Consider the following 7157-nt stretch of genomic DNA (forward strand, 5'->3'; position numbering starts at 1 on the left):
CACACACACACACACACAGAAACCTAAATGCACTTGAGCAAACTTAAATAAAATATGATTCTTTGTTCCAGACATATTATTTCAGTGTATTGTAATATCGGGTGCACAGAAATGTGTGCCAATTGTCCTTAAACCTAGGATTGCAATAATAGATTCCTTGTTCAGTCACACAGTTTGAACGACAATTAGAATTATCAGTAGTCCTTTTAAATATCAATGTAGGCATAAGACTACATTACATCAACTATTCACCCTGTAAAACAACTTTACCGCAAAACTGTGATCTCTCTTTCAAATGAACTATATAAAACCCTCATTATTGAAAGTTAAAATGCATCAAATTGTTTCACAATTCGTATAGCAATAATACTGTGAGTGGAGCACATTAGGAGAAGTGTGTTCATGGGAAATTAACTCAAGCATCCTTCCTCACATTTTCACTTTTCCAACCCCAACCATGAGACCCATGAGAGAGAAAGAGAGAGAGAGAGAGAGAGAGAGAGAGAGAGAGAGAGAGAGAGCGCTATACAAGGTCACAGAGGGCCTCGTATCTTACAGAACTAATGAAATTATAATATTCTTAAGAGGTTTCTCCTCTCTCCATATCTGTCACAGATTAAGGAGACCCTTGACCTCTTAATGCAGTCTGAGAAGATCTGTACCTGAGGACCTTGAGAAAGAGAGAGAGAGAGAGAGAGTTGTACATAATGTGAAAGAAATAAACTGAGAACAGAAAACAAGAAAGATAGTCCGTATTCACATTTAAATGTGCTCTCTAACTTACGTCTACATCAGGAAATGGAAGTATCATACAGTAAGATCCTAACCATGTGTTCCTGAAAATGTTTCTTCAGAGTGAGACCATACTGTATAAGAGACATTTCTGGTTCCACAAAGAACCTTTCAAGAATGGTTGTTTTGGACCATGTGGTTCTCTGGGACAAAAAACACCCCAACCAAATCCATATTGTGCAGGCTATACAAGGGCAGATGAACAAAAACACAATGCAGGTGTCTAAGCAAAGAGATGGTTCTAAAGAACATTGGTCCTTTGTAGAACCAGAAATGGTTCTTCTATGGAATCACTCCAAAAAAACATTTTCAGTTCCAGATCGCCCCTCTGTCTTTTGGGTCCACATGACAAGGGGACTAGTATGTGTTAATGAGGCAAGGTCCCAAAATTCTGCGTGTTTGGGTGTCAGGTTGAAATAATTAATAGCCTGAATGCATAATTGCAATATGATGTCATCTATAACACAGTTGTCTGGCTTTGCTAATGCTGAAGCTTGTTTGCATAGTGATAATAACACAGAGACACAGAGTGATAAAAACACAGTGATAAAATGTAGTGATTAATTAGCAATAAAAGATTTAATCCATAATCTGTGTAGGTAACATAAAAATAAATCAAATGGCTTATGAAAACATGTCACTTCAAAACAAACAACACAAAATCAAGATGATTAACAAAGACACATGTATTGGATAACAAAATGTGAATGGCAACATTTATTTATTATTGAACGAAGACTTTTCCCCTTACCACACTATTTATGGCCCATAAACGTTGGAAAGCAAACTCAGCTACTTGCTCTTTTCCTTCTCCTAAAAACACATTTCTATATTTCTTTCATTCCTGTAGTAGCATCAAGCTAGCTAGATTTCGCTAGGACCAGACAGGAAAAGGGTCGGTTTTGCCTTCAAAGTTAAAGTGTAGATTGCGTCACTTTTGAGGAGGAAATGGAGAATAGTGTAAAAGCATAATATAATAGTATAAACATAATATAATAGTATAAACACATAGCATCACACATCATTCAGCTATATACTAGGTTCCCCAGTTTAGTCTTTCTTCCAAACATGTCAGTCAGTTACATTTTTTTACATCTGATTTCTCCCTGACCTATAGTCTGTTAATCCCCAAACTGTTTAATGAGATGTATTAGTCGCCAAAACCAGCTGTCAAATCATGATAATTCTGCTATATTTAATCTGTTACATTACTCCACAATGGTGTCCACAATGCAGCACCGTACAGTCAACCCATTCTCCCTCCAAACTCATCTTACAGGACCACTTTGTCATGCGCATTTTTCCTTTGACATAACGCTCCCCGGAGCCTAGAGCGTTTTATGGAACGAAGCACTCCTGGTTCAGGCAAAGGTCGTCATCTATGGGGGGGATCTGAGGTTGAGGCATTGGGTAGTTGGTCTTTAGGTTTAGGCATTGGGTAGGTCGGTGGTCTTTAGGTTTAGGCATTGGATAGGTGGTCTTTAGGTTTAGGCATTGGGTAGGTGGTCTTTAGGTTTTCAAGCCCCAAGCCCAAGCCCCTATACCAACCTTGGGGAGGCAACCCCAAGCGGGGTCGGCTAATTCGAATTGGGTTGCCTGAAAAAAACTTGCGATGTATTTATTTATTTATTTTTTAGTTCTGAGTCATGATTCTGAGAATAAAGTCAGAATTCGGAAAATAAAGTTTAATGTCGGAATTCTGGAAAGAAAAGTCAGGATTCAGATTTGAATGCCAGAATTCTGAGAAAAAAGTCAGCATAGTGTTACATGTGACATCACTGATGATGTCACTGATGATATTACCGATGTTGTACCAGAATTTGAATGTCTGAGGTCCCTAGATTTTTGTGACGTCAAAGTCGGGTCACAAGCCAAAAAAGGTTGAGAACCCCTGCCCTAACCCAAAACCAGGGTGGTACTAGTGTATTTCCCAACTCGTTCTGGACGACAAGCCCTTAACCTTGGCCTGAACCCACAGGTGATTGCCTTTTAACAGTCTGCTCGTGCGGAGTTCCATAAAACGCTCTAGGCTCCGGGGAGCGTTACATCGAACGCCAAAGGCACTGTTACAGTATATAGCCTATATGACACCTCACTGTACATGCCATGGTACAGTTTTGGTATATGTGATAACTTATTGTAACAGTATGTGATTCACTGCTAGCAGGCAGCCGGCATACGGCTACATCTGCCCCTATCTTGGTAATGGCCGCCTGGTTATATTCACCGCTGAGGGTCTTTAATAGCGGGACCAGGGGACAGTTAGCTGGCGTGTGTCGACGGGCGTTAGCATCCGCCAATGAAAAGGCCATTTGAGGTGAATTAGCATATTGGCATCAGGCCTGGAGACAGAGAGAAGCTGTCATGGGAGAGGGTCCTAACGACAGGTCACTCCGGACCGCCGCACATCACTATAACTCTTCTACTCTCTCTTTTCTCCATAATGATCTCCCTCGTTCTCACACTCTCCATTGCTGTCTCCAGGGGCATACATGGCAGTGCAGGCAGTGCCATTGCACTGGGGCCCGTGGGGTAGGGGGGCAAAAACGGTGCCATTTGCTATATACATATATGCCATTGAAAAGGCAAACCCATCTCCATCATTGTTTTCTTTTATTAATAAAAGAAAAAACACACATAAAAACAACAAATAAAAAAAGCTATTCAATTAAATTAAGACTTTTCTTCTCTTTTGTATTTTTGTCATAATAGTTCTGATACACTTTGAGGAACTCCTGAACCTGACTAACCCACCCTCTGTGATGGAGACAGAGCTGGAGGATGATGGGGGATCAACATCAATTTACCAGAAGAAAGTCACCAAGGGAATAAAACAACTCCACAGTGGCAAAGCCCCGGGGGTTCAGTTCGGGAGATCCATCCAGAAATGCCGAAGGCTCTGGGTGTTGAGGGGCTGTCATGGATGACACGTCTCATCAGCATTGTGTGGAAGTCTGGGGCCGTGCCAAAGGAGTGGCAGACCGGGGTGGTGGCTCCCCTGTTCAAAAAGGGGGACTAGAGGGTGTGTGGAAACTACAGTGGCATCAAGCAGCCTCCTGGGGAAAGTCTACTCTTAAGGTGCTGGAAAGGGAAAGGAGGGTCCGGCCGATAGTCAAACCTCCGATTGAAGAGGAACAATGAGGATTCCCTCCTGGTCGTGCAACAAAGGAGCAGCTCTTCACTCCCGCAAGGATCCTGAAGGGGGCCTGAGAGTATGCCCAGAGTATGGGCATATTTGGAGAAGGCATATGACCGGGTTCCCAGAGAGAGACTGTGGGAGGTGCTGCGGGGAGTATGGGGTAAGGGGGTCACTAAGGGCCATCCAATCTCTGTACGCCCAAAGTGAAAGCTGTGTCTGGGTTCTCAGGAGTAAGTCAGACTCGTTCCCGGTGGGGGTCGGCCTCCGCCACGGCTGCGCCTTGTCACCTATCCTGTTTGTGATATTCATGGGCAGGAGTTTGAGGCATAGTCATGCGGGGGAGGGGTTGCAGTTCGGTGGGCTGAGGATTGCATCTCTGCTTTTCGTGGATGATGTGGTCCTGATGGCATCATCGGTCTGAGAACTTCAGCACTCACTGGATCGGTTCGCAGCCGAGTGAGAAGCGGCTGGGATGAGGATCAGCACCTTTAAATCCTCAGGCCATGGTTCTCAGCAGGAAACCCGTGGATTGTCTACTCCAAGTAGGGAATGAGTCCTTACCCCAAGTGAAGGAGTTCAAGTCTCTTGGGGTCTTGTTCTCAAGTGAGGGGACAATGGAGCGGGAGATGGGCCGGAGAAGCATCAGCGGTATTGCGTTCGCTTTAGCGCACCGTTGTGACGAAAAGAGAGCTGAGCCAGAAGGCAAAGCTTTCGATCTACCGGTCGATCTTCGTTCCCCTCAGCTATGGTCATGAAGGATTGGTCATGACCGGAAAAAACTAGATTGTGGATACAAGCGGCCGAAATGAGTTTTCTTAGGAGGGTGGTTGGCATCTCCCTCAGGGATAAGGTGAGAAGCTCAGTCATCCGTGAGGGACTCAGGGAGTAGAGCCGCTGCTCCTTCACATAGAAAAGAGCTAGTTGAGGTGGTTCGGGCATCTGGTAAGGATGCCACCTGGAATGCCTCGGGATCACCCAGTCAGAGCTGGCTAATGTGGCCAGATAAAGGGAAGTTTGGGGTTCCCTGCTGGAACTGCTCCACGACCTGAGCCCAGATAAGTGGTTGAAGATGGATGGATGGATAGTTCTGATACTCGTTGGAGCACACAATCACTTTTAGTCACGTCTCGCTCACAGAGTTGGCATGCAGCCTCTCCTCTGAGGGCTTACATAGTCCCTGGCTGATTCCAACTCCACTCAGGTGTGCTCCATCATCAGTAGCTAACAAATGGAGCTATCTACAGGTTGCGTCTAGGCATTGAGCAGGTGGTCTTAGGGTTAGGCATGGGGGGTAGTGTTAGGGTTAGGTATTGGGTAGGTGGTCTTAGGTTAGGCATAGGGGGGTTAGTGTTAGGGTTAGGCATCTTGTAGGTGGTCTTAGGTTAGGCATACGGGGGTTAGTGTTAGGGTTAGGCATCGTGTAGGTGGTCTTAGGTTAGGCATAGGGGGGTTAGTGCTAGGGTTAGGCATTGTGTAGGTGGTCTTAGGGTTAGGGTTAGGAATTGGGTAGGTGGTCTTAGGGTTAGGCATTGGGTAGGTGATCTTAGTGTTAGGGTCTCGATATGGTGGAGGGCTTAGGGTTAGGGTCTTTCTTTAGGGGGTCGGACCCCGGGGTCTCCCCAAGACCAAGCCCCTAACCCAAAACCAGGGAGAGGATCCCCTCATCGCATTCTGGACGACGAGCCCAACGGTGTATTTGACCTTTGCCTGAACCCACAGGTGCAGAGTGCTTTTTAGCGGTCCGCCCATGGCGCCTTCCATAAAAACGCACAAGGTGCGTGACAAAGTGGATGCTATAGTATGAGTTCCGAGTGAGAACTGCATAATAGCATGGCCTGGGGTCTGTCGGAACTACCTCTCTCACTCCCTTGCACTTTCTTTCAATCTGTTTCGGCCCCTTTCTCTACCTTGTAGCTCATTTGATCCCCAATCCTTTTCCTGCTCTCGTTCTCTATCCCTGTGAGTTTCCCCCCCCTCTTTCTCTCATTTGATCTCACATCCATTTTCTCTGCTTCGCTCCTGTAATAGAGCCTCCACCTCCATCTCCTCCCCCACAAAGCATTTTTATCCCTCCATTCCTTCCTTCAACCATCTCTTTTGCACTCTTCTTCTTTCCATTGTTTCTCTTTCTTTCCCTCCCTCTCTCTCTCTCTCTCTCTCTCTCTCTCTCCCTCTCTCTCTCTCTCTCTCTCTCCTTAATATCAGGCAATGATTCACTGCTCTGGGGTCAAACTTTATCTACAGCCCCCCCTGGCTGAAGTGAATTGTCTCTGCTCTGTCCTTTGATTAAGTCCTTTAACGCAACTCATATCATCTCCAATCTGCCATCCGTTTTTATTGGGCCAAATTATTATACCTTATTAGCCATTATTAGATTTTATCACGGACTCAAGACAGGTCAGCGGTTCAGCCGTTCTGGCCTCCTTCCCATGTTTCTCCTTTCCAATCTCCCTCTTTCTCACTTTCTCTCCGGAGTCCAGACGGAGAAGAAGTTTTGTTTTTGACCAGGGCCAAAAAACTTCTTGGACTTTTACTGGAGGTTAAGTGCATTGTGATAGAGAGTGGCCCATTTAGGCTCATCTGGCTGCTCAGCAGTAGAGATTAAATTGAAATGGAAGTTAACAAAGTGTGTCATCATCAGCTTTGACTCCCAGAGTTTGTACTTGGAATTTTAAATCTCGTGTCAAAACATAATGATTGGCAGTGTTACAGATACAACCTTATAACAAAGAGTTGGCTTAGTGGCACAGCCTTGGATCCGCTGGCCTTTTCACTTGTGTCAACGTGTAGAATGAAAACACGTGTGATTGTGTCTTGGCCTGCCAACATCAGGCTAGCAAAGTCAGACTGCTGTGAAACACTTGTATAGCCTGCCCTACTGTATGTGTAATTAATAGATTTACAAAGTACCTTTTTAATGTACCTAATTTGGTCTTTCATTCCATTTTGTTTACCCAATTCCTATTGAGTACTTGTAACAATTTGTAAACTATATACAGTAGATATAACTGCAGACGTCATCGGTGATGTCATCTGGCTTTGTAGTGTTCCTTTTTTGTCTAATATGTGTAAAATGGTCAATAATATTATGTAAAATGGTCATATCTATATATATCTTTCTCTGTGGCACAAAGCTGATTTCTTTCTGTTTGCTATTTTGTGGGCTTAACCAAACCTGTTTGCAGCTACTAACTCACTGGTGTTGTAGTCCCCAATCTATTTTACA

This window comes from Poromitra crassiceps (assembly GCF_964638095.1).
Source record: "Poromitra crassiceps genome assembly, chromosome: 10".
Taxonomy (NCBI): Eukaryota; Metazoa; Chordata; class Actinopteri; order Beryciformes; family Melamphaidae; genus Poromitra; species Poromitra crassiceps.